Source organism: Leptidea sinapis, chromosome 2 (genome assembly GCF_905404315.1).
Source record: "Leptidea sinapis chromosome 2, ilLepSina1.1, whole genome shotgun sequence".
NCBI classification, from domain to species: Eukaryota; Metazoa; Arthropoda; class Insecta; order Lepidoptera; family Pieridae; genus Leptidea; species Leptidea sinapis.
The window spans coordinates 1,055,245-1,080,766 of record NC_066266.1 but is presented as its reverse complement, the minus strand read 5'-3'; the positions used below and the strand labels follow the sequence as shown (position 1 = coordinate 1,080,766).

General features: G+C 34.6%; 1 protein-coding gene across 4 annotated transcripts in view; it reads right to left on the bottom strand.

Annotated features, from left to right (window-relative positions):
- LOC126972183 (serine/threonine-protein kinase MARK2-like) overlaps positions 1-25,522 on the bottom strand; it is a 184,161-nt gene that overhangs the window by 142,007 nt on the left and 16,632 nt on the right. For 3 of the 4 annotated variants that reach the window (XM_050818841.1, XM_050818857.1, XM_050818848.1), the window contains exon 1: positions 4,762-4,947. The exons of the other annotated variant lie outside the window; for it this stretch is intronic. The gene's annotated coding sequence lies outside the window, so the exon portion shown is untranslated. Of the gene's footprint in view, positions 1-4,761; positions 4,948-25,522 lie in introns of those variants that run through there. 4 annotated transcript variants of the gene reach the window in all.

The window sequence follows — 25,522 nt, the reverse complement described above, 5'->3', positions numbered from 1 at the left end:
ACTTACGGAAGAGACAGTTCCGTGTAAAATAGTCAGTTTTGGCTTAGTGAAAGTTTTCATAGAGAAGTGCAGAAAGCTAAAACGAATAACATTGTAAAATGTATTACAAAATAATCAACAATACTATCTACAATGACGTTATTTATAACAATGCTATTATAGAGTCACAATTGCCAGATCAATTGTAGATGACAATATTCAGTTCTAAATGATAAAGTTCATTACAGCAGCGGCCAGCAAAAGTGGCATTAATAGACGAACGTGAACGGGCCGAGGCGCAGCCGAGGAACACATTCGTAGGTCCATCAATGCGTAGTTGTGACCAAGGATTGTACTTTTGTCAAAAAATGCGCGGAAAAACGAAACGGCTCTTGCAGCATCTTAAATTTCAGGAGGCGTTAAGTTACATCACATTCATTATCTTCACTAAATCTTATTTTGTCAAAATCAATGACGAACGCAATAATTTTTCACCCGTTAAAGTATACATTTGTTTTTTTTTTTTTTTTAAATAAACAGCTTTCTATTTGCATTCTCTTTCTATTGCATTTGCCACTTCGAAATTTAAATTAAAACTTTGATAACTTATCTCCTTGGTTGCCATGTTTCGCAGTAAAGAAGATTGCTCCATTTTTAAATAACACGACAGATATTAGTTTGTAATTTATTTGCCTGTTAAACCACGACAGATACAGATCTTCATACCACATTTGCCGTGTATTTTGGCAGTACAGCAAATTCAATTTATCTCGCAGAAGGTTGTCAAAATATTGCTCAAATTATCTAGGATATTTGACAAAAAACATTTTGAATTATTATGGTCGAATTACGACCTCTAGACAAGATGAATTTCCTCAACTTCTGTCAAAACAAATATGTAATCCAAAACTCCAGTCTCGTGTTACGTTCGGGCTAACACATAACCAAACCATCAAAATGCAAACAACAAGTAAACAATATTACAAAGCCTCTCAATGGCGGTATGACGTCACATTCCGTGGGCCGCAATTAAATCGAACGACCTCAAGTTGTCGTGCTATTTATTGTAATGCATTCGTACATGATATAATGTTGTTGTTGGTATAATGATATTGAAGTTTTTATGTTGTTATACTTGCTTTTGATGCACCGCCTGCGAAAAGGTTTAGTTTGTATGTTTTCTATATTTGTCGTGGTAATCAGTTGATTGATGGTAAAAATGATTTTTTATTGAAAAGTGTTTAGGTATACTTAAGGTGTCATTTTCTCTACTATGTTACGATTGAAAGATGTTCGGAAAATACGAGTCCGTCATCGGATCAATCGGTCAAATCCGAATGATCGACAATAAACTGGACGGTCTGAACGGTATTAATAGTAACACCATTCAATAACAACCAGTTGGTATGAAAACGTAAATATAAATAAATATTGAAGTGTATATTGTAATTTTAGTCTCAAGGCGACAGCCAAAGTACGATTAGATTAAGATGTGTTACAGGGCAGTTGATGCAGCATAACATTAAGTTGTCTATTTGCTAATTCCGTCACTTTATTATTGCTCTAAGATTAATATTATGTATCGCCGCCCGCGTCCCTGCCTTCGATTAACTCATACAATTGGCATTCAAGATGGCTGACTGGCGGTTATACAGACTTATATGTCGCGCCCGATAAATAATACGCCACGCTGAATTATTTATCAATACTGATTAATATTTATTATGTCCATCAAGATGATAGGCCGGGTATCAGGAGTCACTTAAACTCTCTTTTGTTTCTCTATTTACGGACGGAAAATGAAATTGATATTCTCTCTCAATCAACTCTCTTTGGCAAAGATTTAATGATGAACTCAGAATTATGGAGTTTAAAAGAATCTTGAAAGGCATATACGTCTTATCCAGCAGGGCGTATCTCTTTTTATTACATTACTAGCTGACCCGACAGACGTTTTTCTGTATATAATAAATAAAATAATGTTTTTATATGAATTTTTTAATAATATATCATAACATCAAAAATTACTTCGTAAAATATGCACCCTGCTGTCGTAATTAAATTGTTTCACAGCAGAACTGTCAAACCGTGCGTCAATAAATTCTCTCATAGAAATTATGTATGGACACATCAAAGGAAAAACAAATTTGTTGTTTTTATTTAATTTAGCAGCATTTTCCTGTTTATTCACCTCTTAAACCTTCTCTGGACTTCCACAAATAATTCAAGACCAAAATTAGCCAAATCGGTCCAGCCGTTTTCGAGTTTTAGCGAGACTAACGAACAGCAATTCATTTTTATACCTATATATTATTATTATTATGAAGAGTAATAAGAACAGCCACCCAAGGACATCCGCAATACCAGGGTTCAAAAAATACGTTGCCGGCCATTGAACTGGGAGTATTGCTCTAGACCTGAAGTCTCTAAGTATTACTTGTAACGGCGCCGTTTTCTGCCGTGAAGCAGTAATGTGTAAACATAATTGAGTCTCGGCCTGTACGGCGCCGTAGCTAGAATCCTGAGCGGCACTTCATTCTAATAGGCAGGGCATATGAATCAAAATACCATCAGCTGAATGTCCTGCTCGTCTCGTCCCTTATTGTCATTAAAAAATTTAATCTTGAAGTGGATTAGCCATGCAAATACATTGAATTAAAGTAGATTTACGGCACAAAACTAAAATCAGTATCCTGTTATACTGATTTTAATGACAGAATTGCTAGAGGTAGCAAATATCAATACGATATGTATGTATCGGGATATAAAAGTAAGAACCACTACTCATACGTACAATTGTTCGTCTTAAAATAGAATATTAATTGGCCTTCGCTCGCAACTCTCTGGGGTACACAAGAGCTAGGTACATTTCTATTTAGAGGTTACCGCCGAGTGTGTGGCTAAGTAATTACTAATTAGTTGTAACAATACGCCTTCATTCGTGTCGGAAATGATTCGCCGGGCTGCCCTAGAAAATTATATAACTTAAAATCTTTTCCTTTTTGAACTTCAATGGAGTAGGCTTTCTATAGCTGACGCCATTATCATATCTTGGGCTATATTACAACAATCCCCTTCTAGTTATCGTCTTTCTAACGAATTTGTGATTATCCACTCGGGTAAGGACCAGGAAGGACCAGACACAAAATTGGCTCAGCTATGAAACGTTGGAAACTCCTCGGACATAAATATCAGAAGCATATAGAGAATTGTATAGCCTTTCTTTTCTTGGGCGTAGTTTAAGTTTCTGCAAGATCCAGAAAATGAACAAAATACATGAATTTCGAAATTCAGAACAACTGTTAAAAATGTTTGCGTTGTAAAGATTACAATATATATATATAAATTATCATAACATAGATATTTTTAGTTGCGGTCGCACAGCATTATCAATTCCGGTTATTAACCTTATGGTCTCCTCTTAATGAGGGGAATACGGGCGCCCATTCCCAGTCTACATAACAACTAATATGTAAGTACATTAAAGTTTTCCACTACACAAGTACCTAGAACATAACAACACTCAAATCATAGGAAACAGAAAGTACATGTCGTATTGATCAACACTATCTATTAAATAACGTTATCAGCGTTTAAACAAATATTTACAAACATATACCCAGCAGATAATACACAGACTATTGATAAGATACATCTCTCAGTAAACACTCAACACGATCATTTACGTCGGCGATGTTCTTATTCAATACAATTTGTTTTTCGACTAGTATTCTTCATTTTTTATCTATTTAACGGAATATTTCAACGTAATTTTACCGATAAAATAAATATTGAGAAACATACGATTTAAGAAGAAAATGAGTCTTTTTATTTTGAAGTTACGTAGTGTTATCTTGTTACTAAAAATTTTAAAATAAATAATTCTTAAACGAATAAAATCATTATTAAAGAACATTTTTTTAGAGAGTCAGTTCTATATGTACTTAGAACTCATTTTATATAAAAGACACTATTTTATCATAGTAAAAAATTCACTTTATATCCATATAAAATTAACTGCCACATTTGTTAGGAACTTACTAGCGTGTTTCATTTTAATTTTTTTAACTATAATTTTAATAGAATATATGGGAAAGCGAACGGGTTAACTGTATACATATTACATTTATGTACAATCGTTACTATCGTCGTAGTATTTCCACGTGATTGAACACCTACCTATCTAATAATTACAACACATTCTTCAAATATTATATAATAGTAATAATAGCCTCGTTTCAAACTTAAACTTGATCATTTACCTTTTGTGAAACCTATTGTGACATAAATTCAGAGAAATTTCAATGATTACAAATAATGAACTTGACGCGGATGGCTTCTTTGTATTGTCACGTTTTTCGTTGTCATGAGAGAGCGAAAGCGACAAAACGCACATTAACTAAAAGACTATTATTATTATTGTACGGGCTTCATACGGCCCATGGGACTCCGTAACGACTGGGGACATATTCAAACATTAAATATTAGAATAGAACGATCGATATTTCGATAAAATACAAAAAAATGGTCATCTTCTCTTTTCTCATACTTTGAGAGTTGGGGATATTCAATACAATAGTAATCGCTTTTTTTAAGAGATCAATCAAGGAGACTCGCATTCCTAAGGAAAGAATCCTTATAAAATAGGAGTGCTAATTCCGTAAAAATTGTACCGACGAAAGCAAAATTACGTTATAAGTTAATCCGCGCACGAATTGATACGATTACCGCAAACGGCATTGGGAACCGGTCCGACAGGATATCAACAAATGTAATACAAACCACAAAGAAACTATATTTTTCTGCACTAAAAACACTGCAGCCAAGTCTTAGATAAGACTGGCCGAATGAATGCACTATACAATCCTAGAATAGCGCCATCCGAAAATAAAGTGTTAATTTTTCTTGAACACACGTGTTCGATATTTGAATTTGGTAACGGCGAACGGGCGTGCGTGCGGCCGGCAACGCCTCGGTAAGCGACTGCCGTAGCGTAGTCGTAGAGTAGACAGCGCGAACCAGCGGAATACAACCACCTATTTGGTAAGTACATACGAAACGTACGAAATACGCCCGAAGCCAACACCAAACATCGTATGCCACGCCCCTGTGCTTTATTACCAATCATTTCAGAATAGCTACGTTTTGTAGAAACACATATTTTATTCAAAACGCAAAATTTATTGTTACTTACTTTTATCTTGATAGTATAATTTACAACGTAACGGCCAATTTTGTTTTTCAATTAATGTTTTTGGCGTGCCAAGCTCAATATTTTAATCCATTTCCTGCTTTTAGCACTGCACTAACGGATCTGCGAAACGTTTTTTTTTTCAATCCATTTATGGAATGAAGATATATCATTAACTGGACTTTATGTGCATATAATGGATAAACTTTTTGTATGTTATATGGATTATGAAGTAAAGATTGACATAATAAAGAAATACAGATTGAGGTTCGATTCACGTGTGGCATTAAATCTGGATTTTAAGTAAAAATAATATAATATTTAAATCAGCTGTAAGGCTATAAAATGTTCTACCGCCTTTCAACAAGTCACCGATGATTTTCTGCAACCTCATGAACGACCCCGTTTGCCAATAAAAAAAGAAAAGAAGAAGTAAACAATATCCACTTTAATAGAACTTACAAAAATTATTTTCACCGATTTCAAACTACGACATGAAGTGGCGGCAATATAATAGGTTTGTCTTCTTTATTAAATAGTACCTACCTGGACAACCGAGGTCTGCTCGGATTTTTATAGAAGGTACAAAACTTGAACAAAAAAAAAAACTAATAGGACATCTGGATTAGAACCGGGGTCTTGCGCTTTCCAGATCACCCAATGAGCTTTTATAATCTTGTTTAAAGTGGAGAAATTTACTTTTGTATTCTTATGTTATTGTACCAGTCTCTCATTAAACACGGATAAAACTATTTATTAAAATTTAAACCTAGCTAGATCGATTTCTCACCTCCGGAACCATCTGTATACCAAATATCATTCAAATTATATAATTGTATTCAAGAATTGCTCGTTTAAAGATATAAAATATTCTTTGGATGATTTTTGTTACAGTCTTCTTAAATATATTATATGGCGGTTGAATTTTTCTCAATAATTTAATTTTTTAGATAGAGATTATAACTTGATTTGGTTTTTATTAAACTTCTTTACTTTAAAGTTATAATTTGCAAGCAATTCGCTTCTAATATTTTTAAAAGATTCTCTCTGAAAAGTATTACAAGCATTCAATTTCCATCCGTTTGTTGTCTAACAAAATGTTTAAGACGAACAAGACTATTCTCGGACACTATTTGTTTACAAAAACCATTCAGTTAATACTAGTGAACGGGTGGAGTCATTAGACCGATATAGGCATTAGCGTTTCAAATAACTTCAAACAATATAAATGAAAAGAAAGGCCTGCGCAATGCCAAAACTCGTTCGGGCCGTTTATTTCAAAATCTTACCAATCATTCCCTAATGAATAAGCGGGCCAAAAAACCTTTAACACTGATTAGGGCGTTTGTGGTCAGTGACATTTTATATAGTCTATCAAGTATGAGCAGGCGTGTAGCAAAAAAGTGGCCAAGTGCGAGTCTAACGAGCGTGGCCGTTTTGTTAAAAAAAAACACATTATTTCCACATTTACTACAAGTGTACCACAGTTTCATTGTTTATTCGTCTTATTCACATTGAGGTGACGTGGCAACTAGTTATATACACAACATTTTTTCTTGATTTTTTCCCAGTACATCTTAATCTACGTTTGCAAAATGTTGCGCTCCCTCCTTCATTTCCCTGTTCTTTATTCGCGAGTTCATTATTTTTAGTAACAACATCTGAAGTTATCAGTTAAATCGCAAGACTGTTCGTTTTCGATATCATCACAGGTAATCTAGAAAATAGTCTCCTTTTCTTCCTTTTCATCGCTATCTAATAATGGAGGTCCGGCCACACATGGAGTATTGCTGTCATCTCTGGTCTGGTGCACCCCAGTATCTGCTCGATCCATTTGACCGCGTGCAACGTAGAGCAGCTCGAATTGTCGGGGACTCAGTGCTCTGTGAACGGCTGGATCACTTGGCGTTGCGTAGAGACGTCGCTTCATTGTGTGTCTTCTACCGCATTTATCACGGGGAGTGTTCCGAAGAGCTGTTTAACCTGATTCCTGCCGCCGAATTTCACCTTCGCACGACACGTCACAAGACGTTAGGATATCATCCCCACCATCTGGATGTGTGGCGGTCCTCCACAGTGCGGTTTTCAAGAAGCTTTCTCCCTCGTACTACAAAGCTGTGGAATAAGCTTCCTTGTGCGGTGTTTCCGGGACGATACGACATGGGTACCTTCAAAAAAAGCGCGTACACCTTCCTTAAAAGCCGGCAACGCTCTTGTGATTCCTCTGGTGTTGCAAGAGAATGTGGGCGGCGGTGATCACTTAACACCAGGTGACCCGTACGCTCGTTTGGTCTCCTATTACATAAAAAAAAAATTGAACTTATGAGTTATCAGAGGCACTAATACAGATTGTATTATATCGAAAATGGTCTTCGTTTGAGGCTCAATCACGCCTAAGCCACTGATCGTATCGACATGAAACTACCAGCATTAAATGCGAAATTTATTCTAGATGGTTTGTCTTTCTGTTGGTTCCCTTTTAAAATTCGCCCAGCGAAGCGGGCAAGAACGGCTAGTTTCTACATATAACGGAGCACTATAACTAATTTTCTTCTTAATTCTCTTTTTACTCTTCGGCGGGGTCTCGATTGTGATGACAGAAATCAGCCCGTTCTTGTTTTTTTCCATCCCCATTGCTCTTCGGTTACCGCCTCTAGAAGCTATAATTGGATGCTTTTGTAATATGGTTACCTGAAGAGGGTACTCACAGAAGAAAGAGTTGAAAAAGAATCTGATACCGTTCGACGACCGATTACAGCTGTGAGTTTGTGTACTCGCCTCCTGCACCTCGTATTGATAAGATTGTGGGTTTATCGGACAACCTAGCTGATGTCAGTTCAACTTTTTGATTAGTCAATATGAGATACATATAGATAGGTGAGTGAAGTATAGACTAATGTAGTAGTTCGTGATGTGATGAATTAAAATGCACATAGATTCAGAAAAATTATTAGGCGATGAATATGTTTTTACAATAAAATACTATAATATGTACAAAAACCAAAAATGATGGTAAAGAAGATAGTATTCATGTGTATCTCGTTAGTATGCCCAAATATTTCCTGATATAATGCATTCCAAAAAAAGGAGAATATGTACCCATATGAATATTATTTCCGATATTAAGTTATATTAGTTACGTCGTGTGGTAAAAACATAGAAACGGAAGTAACGATAATAATATACACGCAGAAACCAATCCACTCATCACTTTCGTTTATGATATAATTAATAACTAATAAAGGTTAGAAATAAAATTATAATCAATATTTATATTAATACGCGAAGAAGAAATTGATACAATTTATTTTTAAGCACATTGCGTGCTCGGTGGATTGGGAGTATATAGTGGAAGTTTAGATGAAGAAGTGCCGATATTTGATGAAAAAATAATACATACATTAATAGATTTAATTATGGTTTACATTCTCAGTCACAATGTCAGTAACAACATAAGGAGTCCATATATCAGATAAAATGTATACTATATACTAAACGATTACAAAGGTAATTTTTTTCTCAGCTATTACCGATTTGAAAAAAATACAATGAACACTATGTTCGAATTAAGAGTAAGGCGTGACCTCTTGTACTTCTAAAAAAGCGGCCAAGTGCGAGTCCGACTCTCCCATGAAGGGTTCGTAGCAGTAAGTAACATAATATAAAAGAAAATTATATTAAATTATTTAAATGGAAAAGGCAAAAAGTCTTTGCTCAAAATGATGCAGTGCAAATGAGCTATCATCATTTATACGTATTAAAAATAACTAGTTACTAGATTTCGCTCAAACCAAATTTCAGTGGAAGATGGCATGGTAAGGTAAGTCATATATATATATTTTTTTTTGTTTTATCATTCTCTTATTTTAGAAGTTACAGGAGGATGGGACACACATTTACCGCTTTGGAAGTGTCTCTCGTGTAAACTATACAGTTTTGAAAAAAATTATATTAGAAACCCCAATGTCTTTTATCTTTTTACCTATGCATAGATTCCGACACGTATGGGTTAGTTAAAAAATTTTGAGTTTTAGTTCTAATTATGGGGAACCCCCAAAATTTATTGTATTTTTTTCTATTTTTGTGTGAAAATGTGTTAATGCGCTTCACAGAATACAGCTACAAACCAAGTTTCAACAGTGTAGTTCTTATAGTTTTTTAAAAAAAGTGGCTGTGACATAGACAGACAGACAAACATGACGAATCTATAGAGTTCCGATTTTTGCCATTGGCTACGGAGCCCTAAAAAGGGGGGAGACATATTCAGATTCAGGAAAATAGATCTTATATAAATTCACTGAAGCCAGTTGTGGTTATTAACAATATGTTGCGATTGTTACCTGACCAATGAGCATGATTCAGTACCCAGTAGTGTCCCACGCAGAAACTGTGAACCTTAAGTTCCGTACTTGGTGTCTGTCTAAAGACATCAACCCTATCATGCAGATTCATTTATTCTGTGGTACTCTTGACTTATCTAATACAGTGCATCTCCGAACTGATTATGGAATAGCCTAGTTATGGTATGGGGTTTCCTGTTTTTGCAATTAGTCTCCTTTACTGGGTCCATGCGATGCAACCTCCCGGGATGCTCGAGACTTTTTGGAGGGACCTGATAGTTGCGGGGATATTTGTCTCTGCAGCATCTACATGTAGGCTGACATCTATAGACCGTACTTAGCTTTGTTTAGACTTTACTTACGTAGAACTTAGCTGGGTTTAAGCTTAGCATAATCTTTGATTTCGTTTTTATAGTTATTTGACAGCTGAAATTATGCTGAGGTTAATTAAGCTAAGAAAGTCCAATGCAAAATTCGCGTTTTATCACACTCAGCTAAGTTTTAAAGTCTAGGCTGTCTGTTACGCCGATAAGGATGCCCACCATAATTCGGACGTTGTGTTTGTTTAAGCTGACGACTAAACGTGTTAATCTGGGCGATAACGTAAGTATCGTTTCGACCGCTTGCCTTGGTGAACCTTTACTATAAATCTCATCTACAACGTCTTTATATGCATGATTTGAAACATGAAAGCCTTCGAATTAAAACTAAAACTTAATACGTAGAGCATTAACTTTTATTAAATCAACATTTGTTCCAACCACCCTTTAAATAGCAGGACAAACTACACAAGTCGTAGTTACTATTACATCGCCTGAAGCGCCTGTCGCCGCCAGCTCATTAGTCTCCACAAAACGATTGGGACGTTAAATAAATTGCTTTTAACTGGCTGATTAATTAGTTTAACACTATTTAATATATAAAGCCTTCTATTTATTTATGATTTTTACAACTCATTGCAGAATATTATTTGATTTACACGGACTGAATTACAAAAGGACAACAACAGCTATGTTTTTTTATGACAATAAGGGAAGATCCATTGATAGAAAACATGGAAAGACACGGTACTTTTTTTAATGTAAGTAAGGGACGAAACGAGCAAAACTTTCAGCTGATGGTAATTGATACGCCCTGCCCATTACAATGTAGTGCCACTCAGGATTATTACAAGCACGATTTATAGCTTTATACAAGTGCGTAAAAACAAAATCACTAACGGCCGTTCCCAATATTCAGTCTATCTCCACTTGTGGCCTACTTGAGACAAAAAATCGTAACTATCGTTGACTTTTGTCCCAATAAACTTATCTACGGTAACTCAATCGGTAACTCGCCTTATCCTTACACGCTGTCTGTCAATGGGAGGACGTATAGCTTACCAGCGATAGAAGTTTGTATGGAAATTCCAATTCACGCGTCCCAATATAAGGCGACAAGAATGACTTATCGGGTATATTGGGACAGCTTCACATTATTAACAGCTAATTACTGACAGTAGAAGGTAGTAATTTATCTCTATCTGTAGATATTGGGAACGGCTGTAAAGCGACAAGCGAAATTTTTGTTTGTTTGTGAAATTACAATACTTAATTTGCGTGATATTTGGTACGATGTAATATATGTGTTGAAAAAAAATTTGTGGTATGCTATTACAGATCGAAGAATATATTTTGCTCTCTTACGCTACGGACGGTGAAACAATGTGTGAAAAAAATTGTGTTGCAGTGAATGTGCATTTGGAATTTTTATCTGCCTGCCAATCATAGTTAGAAAGCCCTTCTTCTTTATACCCTTAATGTAATTTTTTTTATACTTATTAGCCTTTTTAGCCTTTATTAAACTTAGTTCAAGGAAAATTTTATTAATCAATGAACCTTAACATGCAAAGTCAAGCAAAAATTTCATCTATTTCTTCGTAAAGAAATCAATCCATTAACGTTTCTATGAAATTCTTGTACAAATTACGATAAAGAAAGCGATAGAAAGAATCAGTGTATATCACATTAATTGAATTCACAAAGGTTTAAACTAAAAATCAGATTTCAAAGCTCGCGCGTTTTTAGTGTGTGAGACGAGCATGACGTTCAGCTGATGGTAATTGATACGCCCTGCCCATTACAATACAGTGCTGCCGGATTATTAAAAACCCAAAAATAGGCGCCGCTGTCGTCCATAAACTACAGGCTTCCTGTGCAAAGGAGCCTCCCAGTGGTCCCACATCCATACTCTATTTAACAAAGCCGAGTATGTGACGACCTTTAGGAGATAAATTTAATACATGCTGTCTCAAATTGTACACAATCTTTTGGAAACACTGCCAAAGACATCAGTGAACAAAGTGTCAACATTTTAATATAATGCCGTGTCCATTTTAATATATCACGCCGTCGTGACACGGAGGTAACATTAGCCGGCAGCAGCGCCTAAGCAATTTAATATTGAAATTCTAACTGCATTCCTCGCATCAAATAAGAATTTCGTCGGTTACAAAGGACCGGTTTGAACAAAACATCATGCTTCGAATATCATCACAACTTTAGCTACTGGCCCTACGGAAATGTTTCGCTAATCTGTATTTAATTCTATTAAGTAATTTTTTACACATATTCGTGTTGTTGTTCTATTAAATATCAACTTTTATATTATGTTATGCTAGCTGCTAACTAGGAAATATTCTTGCATAGCGTAACCTGTAAATTGTCTCCACATGTTGTTAATATATAATTATCTTGTTAATTTTAATTAAATATATTCAGAAGTTTTTACGTTTTGTCCGGGAAAATATGTAGACAAGCAGAGAAACATTTTTTATAATAGGTTTAATAAAAAAAAAAACATTACTAATATTTCTATGGAGTGCTGGAGACAGGCTGAACAACGGGCACAGTTCATGTTATCTCCAGCATCACTTCCAGACGCCTGCAGCAGTTTGAAAGACTACTTTGAAGTACGGTCTGGGCTGGTTGGAGCAAGAAGCCAATTTGACATGCCAATGGTCAAATCATAAATAATACAAATAAAAAAATGTGTTTTTCACTAATACAACAACTTCGTGCACGACCGTCCCACGGGGTGCCAGACGGTGTCGGGGATGGGGTACTCAACATGTCAGCAGGCTACCCGCTCGGTGGTGTTGCGGAGAGGGCAACGCGGGAGACTGTCGTAACCCGCCACCCGCGGGACCCCAAACTAAAAATTAAACTTGCAATCTATTTCTCGTCGTCATCGTAAATAGTATATAACCATTATGTTGTTTATATGAATGATATAAAAAGCACATACATCATCAGAAAGATAAATCATTGTTGAACTTATTAAAAATAAAAACATTTTTACATAAAGAAATTGGTGATATTTGCTTTTAGTGTAGATTTATGAAGTTATCATGACGGGGTAAAGACGATAAATTCTGAAAATATCAATTTTTAACTAAATATATTTTTTAATCTCTCCAATTATATGGGAAGGCAAGAAATGTAAATGGCAGTATAATTTTGTTTTGTCTAGATATAATGATATTTTATTAATATTGCGGTTCTGAATTATTTCGCATATCAAAGAAGGAGTGTAGATGTATCTCACGCTGTACACAGACGAACAAATGGCCACATCCCGTCGCAGCCAATTACACCAGCAACACCTATCGAGTGCACGCGCCTAACTATCCTCAAGGTTAGGGGTCCTCGCTGACAGAGTAGCTACTCTGGCCAATCAACTAGGCTCGAATATCTATTTAGATAGTCTCATATTATCTATGGAAATAATCTCACATGATTTATACGTCTACGTAGATAGAGCTTCTTGCTGCTAGATACCAGTGGGGAGCTCCTTTGCACAGGATGTCGGCTCGAATATGGGAACCACAACGGCGCCTATTTCTGTGAAGCGGTAATGTATAAGCTTTATTGTGAAGTTACTGGGGAAATGACACTTAACATCTTACGTCTCAATGAGACGAGCGCAATTTCAGTGGCGCTCTGAATTTTTAGGTTTTTCAAGAACCCTGAGCGGCACTGCATTGACAGGGCGTATCAATTACCATCAGCTGAACGTCCGGTTCGCCTCGTCCCTAATTATCACTGTCATAACATACCGAAAACAGACCAGGTGTATTACTTTAGTGTGCGTGACAAACTACGTCTTAAACTCGCGAATTTTATGTCGCTTTGTGTTAGTGTGCGTGCATTGCTCAAAAAAGGGGTTAAACATCAACCTCAATTTTTTACGACGTTTTCACAGCTGTCGCGACCTATCTAGATGTAAAAATAAACTAAAGAAATAAGAGCATGTAATCTCGTATTGGCATTCCCCCATTTAGAAGTGTGTAAATTGGTTATAAATAATGTTAGGTTTAGGTAGGCCTTTGTTTTGTCGGACACTTTGTACTGCAAGTTTTGATATTGTAAAGGTTCACAAATAGTATACGAACATAAATTTTAAAAGAATAAAATTGTTGCATGGCTACAACTAATTAAAGAAGATAATTCAAACCCAGTTGGGTAAAATGGTAACATGAAATTGTGAACAAAATTATCATAAAATTGCCCGAAAATGAAATCGAAATAACTCTTTGATTTTCTAAAAACGGCATCTGTTGTTGTTGATATCTGATACACCAAATGCGACGTTACCTAGCACACCGATGATTTATATAATCAGGAGCAGCGAATGTTTGTTATTCATATAATATATAATGGTTCTCCCTATAACTGAATCATAATTTAATAAGTTTAGGGACTTATAATAAGTTAATATACATAAGTTTTTTTTTTTATAATTTTAGGCACTATTAATAAAGATAGGAAGCTATGATTGAAAAACTGTTTTTTTTTTTAATTTATTTATCATGTTACATATTACTGATATACAAACTAGGTCAACTTAACAACTAAAAAACCACAAAAGTTACAAAACTGCGTTTTCATTTCAAAAGAAAAATAATTATTTTTAAAAATATATTTTTTTTAATTTTCCAGTGCCAATATTTGAAGGATCATGGTCCAATGGCAACCATCCAACTTTCAGGATGCAGTTGTTTTACACCCTGTATATATTAAAGCCACCACACACAATTGTTCAATATCAATCGCATTATGGAGCAATACAATAATACGGTCACGTGTTCTCAATACCATACGCAACTACTTATTTGTATGATCATTAACATTTTTTATAATCGATCTAGTGACTTACCTACCAACTTTGAGAGTCAATTTGTTTAAGTATTGAGATAAAAACACAATAATATAATGTCACACATACACAGGTATTCTTATTTGAACCCAGGTCTTTTTTTTCAGCAATTATAATTGTTTGAAACGAGTGCTGGATCCGTTAAGGTTATTTATTATATTTCGGTAACTTTCTTAAAAGTCGTCGTAAAGTAATTTAATATAAGCTTTTTAAAAGAGATAACATTAAGTGTTTACAATAACATTGACGTTTTGTATGATTGGAACATAATGTCGATTTTTTTTATATATCATATATTGAATTATTCACAGCAGGTAGTCCATTACGGGAATCAATAAAATGTTTGAAGGCGATTTGGACTGCCCCATCGGAGTTGATTTCTTCCCTTGCAAGAAGTTATCCAAATTTCGAAAAAAAAATGGTACTCTGATGGAGCAAGGTCCGGGGAGTACCTACGGTGGATGTCTTATATTTTCCCGCACAGCAATAAATTTTTATATATATAGATTGGTGAATACAATTTACAAAATTGTATGTTTCAAAACTGTAAATGGATTTTCAGTGGCATAATACCTTTTTGTAGTAACAAAAAAACACTGTATTACTCGGTCAAATTAAAAATGCTCTGTTTACCCACTTACAATTTGCAGTTAAGTACTAACTTAACTTTGTAGAGATAATTCTATTATGCACGTGTGTGTTATAGTTCGGTTTATGGCCGTAAGAACGATGTAGTAATAAGGCTCACTTTACGAGCAAGTGTGTTGAAAATTATATTATTATGTTCCCTAGAGGAAAACAAAAGTTTTACAAACAAAGCCTAAGGATTTTTATAGTGAGAGTATTAGTTGGTGGAGTGGAAATGGATTAAGACGTCTTCATCTTAATTATAATAAAGTTAATAACTGAATTAATTAATTTTCCAGAACTAAGGTGGTTCTCGTCAATTGGGGTACGCGCTTATTTGCCCTCTCTATAAGATTATAAAATTATTTCTGTCAAATGTAAACTGTATGAAATGGGATAAAATTTACATTTTCTTATGATATTTGTAAAGCTTGAAGTGAAACAGTTTTAATAATTTCTTTGAAGTGATAACTTCTTATGGGAGGGTAAACCGCTTCGTAACGTAACGCGTTACGGCGCCAGGCTTCCCTTTCTCTCAAGCGTAAGCGGTAGGCAGGCTCTTCTCAATTGTTATTTTTATAAGATCAAATAATGATACCAATAATGTACATACACAAAATTGTAATGTACATAATTCAAGAATATATATTTTATTAAAAAGTCACCTTTCCTTATATTTTAATATACATAAAATTTAAGAAATAACTTAAGCTTTTCTCAAAGTAAATAATTTCAATATTAAATAGTTCAACTTAGATTAGTTTAAATTATCACTTCTGTCGGGAGTCCCGAGATACACACTATTCAGATGAGAGTGATCACACATAACTTAATAATCAATCAATTGAAAACTATATTATGTCGTATCAAAGTAATATATCGATATCTTTTTTTACTATACTTTTTGCGACTTAATAATTATTTTTGTATCGTATTTTGTACTTATGTATATCGATGCATTAAACTCAAAACGTAGGATACCTACATATCCATACGGCAATTATTTTCGCATTAGGGAAAATACTTAAGATTACAATGTTCATTTAGTTAACAGCGTTTCTGTATTAAGTGATAATAGTAAATATCTTCACTAGCAATACCACGGGAGATAACATTTAAAGTAATGTTTTGTGGCTATAATATATTTTACAAAAGAGATTATTTGGCAGCTTGAACAGAAAGCATGACTTTCATTTTTGGTTGTACATAACAATCTTAAATGGAATTGAAACACACGAAAATATAGCAGCAATTTCCTGATCGCAACAAATTTGGCTCCTCCCCTTTTGTAGGTATATGACAGGTCAATTAGTTTGCAAACTTTTGGCTGCGGAAATGGACTCGATTACATCTGATTGGTGTGATGCAAATGCAACGAATGCAAATTGAAATTTCTCAATTCGATCAAATTAAATAACAGGTTTAATTAATCTCTCTCTGGATGATATTTTGGTGGTCGAAAGGAGATTGACTTCATAGCGATGGAGGATATACTACAAAAGACCCAAAAGACAAGAGTACCAAAAATAGAAGAACATAATGTCAGCTTGACGTGATAACTAGCTCTACCAACGTCATGAACTGCCTGATGTCGACACTGTTGCCCCCGTCAAATACACGTATTAATTGGAGATCTACTATCTTACACGTGCTAACACCCTGTTACACTTTCATTGTTTATCGGCTGTGTAATCATCATTTTACGGAGGATGTTTAGAGTACAAATTTCTACTCATAGGGCACTTTTGGTATGGGGAAAAGCACTTAAATCGTATTACCGTCACTCTAAATAATAGATCGGGGAAATTGTTTTTAAATTGATAACTGGTGACAAAGTTAGCAGGCAGTAAACATGCCTCTACAGGAGGCATCCTCAGAAGATGTTGACTCGCCAAATTCTAGTACGAGACTTCTGTCAGTCTCGTCGAAACACATCGAATTGATTAAAGATAAATCTTAGCGGAATTTACACTTAAGACAACTCAGTACTTACGTAATTTTTGTCTGTTGGTTAGTTTGTCTGTATGTCCGGAAAAACTAGAACAAGAGGTAAGAACATAATATACGGTACATATTACCACGCTAGTGATGCAGGCATAGAACGAAGTTAGAGTTGGGAGCTATTTGAAAGTATGTGGCTTCACAATTGACTTCAGTGGCCACATACTATGATGTAACTTTAAAGCTTATAATATTATTATTCTCTGACAGGGTTCGATTTAGGCGTTCTGGATGTAGAACCCTCATAATAAATCACTAAACCTTGACACCACACCTGAGCCTATGCCGCGCAATCATCCAATTGGCGGCAAACATATCCAAGATGGCCGCCGCACAGCTACATAATAGTCTAAACACATGGTCGTATTTGGTACGGCCGCACGATTGGACGATCAGGTGGGCGTGGGTGGGCGCCTCGTAATTATTGGTCAAGCGACGTACTCGGTAAAGTACGGTGCGACAAAACACGAATATGGTCCGGTGCCGGACCGCGTCCTATGGTTCGGCCGGACCAAATCCGACCATGTGTTAAGGCTATAACAAGTTCCGAGTTCTACGATGGCCTCAGTAATTTGACAGCTTTTTGCGACCGCTAAGGCAACGTCACTCATAATATTATGCATATTGTTGCACGCTTGTAACCTTGATCACTCTCGGTAACGAATCACGGTTGGATCTTACGTTGGTTGGTTGTTACGACAAGTACTGCAGCGCAATCATTACGAAACTATTATCACAAAATAAATAATAGCGTCTGTTAGTTGTTACTAAATTATTTAGCTGCTGCCTGAACGAAGCAAAAGTACGTCACACCAATTATAAAACCAAGCACTGGAATAATTTAGTTCCTAATAAGTAACATTGAGGGCGCTGTGTTCCTGTAGCGTTTCTATATATTGCACACAGCTCTTTAGAAATAAAATTGATTAAAAATTTGTACATGAAATTTAAATTCAAGAAAAAATAATTATAGTTTTTCAATTTCAAGACCGGAAAAATCAATTTCATACTAAATACTTAATAATTCTCATTAAATATCTCAATTATTTTAAATATAGAAACTTCCAGCCGTAATAAATATACGAATATCTATAACATCAACACATCATAATTAAAATTGATTACGATAGAAAAGTACACAATATCTACTAATGCTAAAGATCAATAGTTGTTAGAGATATAGTTACCACCAAGTGGCTCCATCCATCGCTGAATAGCGGTACTATTAGTAGCGCCTTGGGATCTTATTTACAAACAGTCGCAGGCAGCAGAGCCATCTATCGAGTTAGTCTACAATTGTAACGCTTGTAGTGTCTGTTTCGACGTCCAGCAGGAAACAGCGAAGTCGTAGTTTAAGAATTTTATTACAGTATAAGCTTAATATGTGGTTCTTTATAAGTTGTATAAATTGTAAATAAACTATCAATACACTAAATTCATCAATGCTTGTCAACAAATTCAAATAAGTACTTAAATATTTTCATACTACAGTCTACACCTTCTTGGAAAGTGTCTGAATGGTATTGATTTAACAACTAGGCCGAAACTGAAGGAATGCTTTACTGGCCAGTTACAACTTCTCAACTCAACTCAAGCAATGGTATCATCATTTTGTAATTTGCCTTAGTAATATCAAATCTGTTTTGAAAAGAGTAACCTTAAGAGGAATTTTTTGCTTGTTCTTCTTTAAGGGAATCTGCCTTCCGAATGAGTTGTTTGAAAGAAATAATATATTACAACTTTTTAAGTTTAACAACTTAAACTTTTAAGTGCTGCGAAACAAAAAAAATATTGCCAACATTATGCTTATTTAACAAAATACTTATAATTTTTAATAAGTTTCTCTCGTTAGTTGCCCTTATTTATTCCGTATTTATAGTTTCAGTCGGTTAACATGTTTAATTTCAGTAAAACCGGAAACAAAAAGATTGAATCGACAAACTTGGAATATATAAAACATCACGCATACACTTCTCCGAGGGCCCAGAAAAAATATTGGTTATTTACATTCCCAAATCCAAAATCTTTATTACATTAACTTCCGTTTTTATCGAACAATCTGACTTCAAACGAAAAGTATAATTTATTTTTTCATTCTTTTATTGATCTTTTTAAAGAAATATTTACACCTAGATCGATAAGGGTATCTATATAATTTTTTAACGTTCAGCGAATGGGCAACACCTGACTTACATAAACGGAGCAAAACAATGACGTATGGATTATATAGAGAAAAACAATTCAACAGAAGCGATACATTTAAGGAATATGTTAAACAGTACTCAAAGCAGTTTAGAAAAGAGTGTCTCTTAGCTAAATCCAAATTTCTATGTTCGAAAATCCAAAATAGCACAAATAGAATAAAAACTATAGGGGAAGTTATTAATAATGAAACAGGACGGGTAAATAATAAGCACAAATTACAAATAAAAAGCAAACTTTTAAACGAAGATACTGAAGTAGCCAACGCTTTTGAATTATTTTTTACCGATATTCCACTCTCCACAACAAAGGAATTGAATTTCTCAACGACCTCCGCTGTTGCCATAATGAAAAAAGTGTACCAGAATTTAAAATTATTATTTTTGTCATATAACTCTCTCTTATATTATTAAAGTATTTAACTTACTTAAAGTCAAAAGAGCCAGAGACTTATGGGGTGTCTCAGTTCACATTGTTAAAACATTAATTGAAATTATTGCTCCTGACTTGGCCTTAATTTATAACAGCTGTATTGATGAGGGTGTTTTTCCTGATTTACTTAAATATAGCAAAATTAGTCCACTTTTTAAATCTGGCAGTGTAACTGACCCTAATAATTATAGACCTATATCAGTCTTACCTAATATAAGCAAAATTTAAAAAAAAAATATTTTACTAGAGTTGACGACACATTTTTATGTAAACAACTTAATGCATAGAAATCAATTTGGTTTTACTCGAGGTTTATCAACAATTGATGCTGGTGTCGAATTAATAAAGAATATTTTTGATGCTTGGGAGGATTGTTTTGATGCTTTGGGTGTTTTTTGTGACTTGACAAAAGCGTTTGATTGTGTTCATCATGAGACTCTTATTAACAAATTATATCATTACGGAGTACGAGGAGTCTCGCTTAAACTATTAAAATCATATTTACAAGGAAGAATCCAATTCGTTAATGTAAATGGAAAGCAATCTTCTGCTTCCTGGTCTCAATGGGCGTGCCTCAGGGCTCAATACAGGGACCTTTCCTGTTTCTGGTGTATATTAAACGATCTGCCATTTTTTATAAATAACAAGCATCATGTAGTCTTATTTGCCGATGATACATCCTTGTTATTTAAAATCAAACGTCAGCAAGATCAGTGTGAAGAAGTAAATAATGCTTTGTCAGGAGTATCAAACTGGTTCAATATGAATAGTTTATTATTGAATAAAATTAAAACAAAATGTCTGAAATTAACGTTGCCTAATGTAAGGCAAGTACATAAAAAAGTAAATATTAATGACACAGAATTGAAAATTAATGATAATGCAGTATTTTTAGGTATAACATTAGATTCCAAACTTCAGTGGGGGCCTCACTTACACAATTTAACTAGTAAATTGAGTTCAACAGCTTTTGCTGTAAAAAGGATACGGGAACTTACTGACATAGATATAGCAAGAATTGTCTATTTTAGTTATTTTTATAGCGTTATGTCATATGGAATTATACTATGGGGTAGTGCAGCGGAAGTCAATAATATCTTCATACTTCAAAAAAGAGCTGTACGTGCCATATACCAAATGAGCCCACGAGAATCTCTAAGGGAAAAATTTAAAGATATTCATATTATTATCATGTACGGCCAATATATTTATAACAATCTCCTGCACGTACATAAACATTATAATTTATACAGTAAAATAAGCTACAAAAATAATTTTAACACTAGAAATAACTAAACTTATAGTACCCCCTACTAGGCTCTGTAAAATAAACAATTCTTTTGCATGCGATAGTATTAAATTTTACAATAAATTACCACAAAGTGTATCTGAATTATCTATATATATATATATATATATATATATATATATATATATATATATATATATATATATAAATGAATTGCTGTTCGTTAAACTCGAGAACGGCGAGACCGATTTGGCTAATTTTGGTCTTGAATTATTTGTGGAAGTCCAGAGAAGATTTAAAAGGTTAATAAATTATAAATTTATTTAATAAAACCAACAAATTTGTTTTTCCTTTGATGTGTCCAATAATATAATTTAATATGATAATTTCTATAAGAGAATTTATTGACGCACGGTTTGACAGTTCTGCTGTGAAACAATTTCATTGCGACAGCAGGGTGCATATTTTACGAAGTAATTTTTGATGTTATGATATATTATTGACAAAATCATATAAAAACATTATTATATTTATTATATACAGAACAACGTCTATCGGGCCAACTAGTCAATAAATATATTTAAATCTTTTATTAAACGCAGACTTATGTCGAAGGCTTACGTAAACGATATTACAATATGGAATTAATTAGTATTATAGTTGTTTTTAATGGATTATATGGTTCAGCCTTGTGTTGCATCACTGGTTTGCATTGTTTTGAAAATATGTTTAAACTTTTATGTAATTAATATGTATGTATCTGAATTGTATTTTTTGTGATTGACGTTGACGAGCAGTCTTTTGATTTTATGTCAATAAAATATTTTGACTTTGACTTTGAAATCCATGTGAAACAAATAGGTAAAAATAGTTGGCTCGCGAGGAAGGTAAAGTTGATAAGTAATAATAGGCTGTGTTATCAAATCGAGCTGTGACGTAGAGGTCGAGGAAAACATTAATGCGGTCGCAAAGTTATCAATCAGTTCGAGGCCGACAGTCGAAGCTAAAATCCGGTGAACAAATATAAAGCGACGTTGTCCACCCTTAGACTTTTCACATATATGAGCTACAATGACAGCTTTAACGTGGCAAGGCGACCGTGTGAACGAGGTGTCACATGAACACAAGCGCAAAACAGCGACGTCTTCAGTCTTGTACCTCGATAATACTGCGACCACCTGTCGCCGCCGCCGAGCGACCGAGCGTAAGCCGTGTACTATCAAAGACCTTGCACGCGGCGTACAGTGGATTATAAACCAAAATAATAAAAATATTCATAACAATATGTTATGTTATGCTTTTTTTAAAGTAATAACCCTCTCTACTAGGATTAATACACTAATAAAATTTGAAAAACAAAATTTTGTTAGAGCACCGGCACGGAACGCCGGAGGTCGTGGGTTCGAATCCCGCATCGTTCATAAAATGTTGTTTTTCAAATTTTATTTGTGTAATAATATTCATGTTTCATTCGACTATACATCAACTTTTAATTAGCGGTTCAACTACGATGCAGTTATATAGATATATTATAGTTATAGGCACTTCATCGTACGAATCTTAGCGATTCAGTTTAGTTACCTAAACTGAACTGCATCAGAATTGAATCGCTAATTAAAAGTTGATGGTAGGTCTTGTGGCAGCCCGTTAATGTGTGATCAATTTTGGTTTGTGTGCGTTAGCTAGTGGTTTATTATTCAAAATACTAAGGAGCTAATTACAAACGTGGCTGAATGCTTACGAGTTGCCAATTAAAGTTATACACATTATTACAGTAACAATGGATTCGCCTACCTTTTCTATCTTCTGTATCTCCGTTAGAAATGATCTCTCCCGCACGGTCGGTTTGTCTATACGCTGGTCGGTTTGTCTATACGCTAGTATATTGTAAGTCTATGGATATTATTACAAGTATTTACGGATTTATATTATTATTATTTATTTTTACGCTCGCTGCGCCCGTTATTTCACTCTGCAACTCATTCGCAATAACCTACTTTCCGCATATAGTCATAAATATCTTTTGTATCGCATGATCCTTACTACATTTTGCAATGATATTGATGTCAACAATATACAGGTAAAAACCTCCCGCTGCAGCCGTCTGGTCCCCCGATGATGAAATGCAGAAAAAGGCAATAAATTGTGCAACTTTTGAAACCTGATTTCTTCACGGAGACTGACGTTATTCAATCTGTTGTTAAAATAGCACTTCTGAATGTGATAAGGTTTTTTTTTTCAATAACGTCCACGTTGGAAAAAGTTGATCTTTAATGAGAAGAAGTCCCAAGACACCCATTGACACTCTTTTAAATAAACATTTACAGCTTCATCGTTATACAAGCGATACAATCCCATAAATCTATATATATTATTAACATGACGTATCTCACATCACCGTAAGAACTAATAACTATAACATCATAGCTGCATGCTAAATTTGCGCGCGCAATTAATCCGTCGATGATATTATTACGGCACTAGAGTTGCGTCATCAATAAATTGTCATTCACCCCGGCTACAGGTCGAATAGTGTCGTGGTAGTGATAATTGAATATCGATGAGGAGACAATTCGCGAAATTGGCGCCAGAAAATCGAACACCAATCAGGTTCATACAATTGGTGGTCACAGTTTAAACTCTATTACTTTTGTTTTAAACCAACATTGTTGTTTTATACAATCTCATACATTAATTTATTAGAGCTTTTAATCAGTACATATTTAAAATCCAAAACCATTGCAAAATCTGCTGAAAGTAGCAAGGCTAAATCTCACGCTCGAAGGAGAAGAAGCAAGCGATATTCTACAAGGCGTTCTTTATTTTCATATAATATAATAGCCATTGTGGGGACAGATTAATAAATAAATTTATTTCTATTCATTCTCTTTTGATATACTGTTTACCCGTAATTCGAGTTACTTTCTTCTATATTATACTGATAACTAAAAATTACCGATATTTAAGGCGAGTAAAATACAGAAGCAGGCGTATGGCAACATATATTACAAAAAATAGTATCTATATCACTCTCCAATGCAGATGCATCTCTATTAATGACGTAGCCACAACACTGACAGCATCAGTTACAATAATTATTCCAAGCACTTGGATTTCTATCTTACCACAAGCTCAACTGGCACATAACATAATATTCGATTGCACTATTACAGCACTAGAGCTGCGTCATCAATCAATTGTCATTCACCCCCACTGGACTATTTATTAAACCAGTACTTTGAAAATCATCGATATAATTTTATACACCGTGTGTGTCTTACGGAATTGTTATATTGTTTTCTTTGTTGCGTTTATAGAGCAATGTGCTTACGACATTGATTTTGAAACGGTGGAACAAAATGAGTTTTCTGTTTAGTCAATAACCAAAACAAGGTACTTATGTTTTTAATGAGAAAATATCGCGATTAAGCCAAGCAGATGGCATAACAAGTTTATTTTCATCCTAGTAATAAAATATTAACCTTACACTTGTCGCGTGTAAAAAAAAACTTTTTGTTTGAACGATTTATGCAATACATATTTGTTTTTTCTTCGCAAGTGTGTTGAAAAAGTACGTATGAAACTCCGAACTCGTGAGCAACTTACTAGACACTCGGATGATTATCTACAGCTTAGCTCACTAGTACTATAATATATTATGATTACATAACAGCACAGTGGCTTGCTGTGCTATAATATGTAGCGCGATACATTATAGGTAAGTTTGTGACGAGCTTTACGAGTTGAAAGGCTTCACAGTCGCAAGTAGCTGTGTCAACTGTCCTGCGGAATGCCTCCCCTGCGTCCCTCGCTCCGCCCGCGCCGGTAGTGATGTCACCGCGGAAGCCACAGCCGCCACGGGCGAGGTGACTAACCTATCAGTACCAGGCTCAATACAGCCGCTAAACTCTCTCGGATCGCAGCTTTATTATCGATTTCAACGCCCAATGTCACCTTTGTTTGATAATACGAAAATAGATGCTATATTTACGTATTCAATATTGAAGTTTTAACTTCTTATGGAACGGCAAACAGCTTCGTTAACGTAACGCGATACTTCCATAAAAAAAATTAATTTAAACAATTTTAATCCGTTTTTAATTATATGAATTCACATTCATATTAAACAAAACGATACAAGCCCAATTACAGGCAAACACAGCTTGCGTTTAAAACAATACGATTAAATATTAATAAAATATGGAAGCCTGGTAATAATTTGGAAAAATGTGAATATAAATTAGATTTGAATTTAGTTAAAGAATCACAAAAATATCCATCGTAGTAGATGGAGAGAAAGAGAGT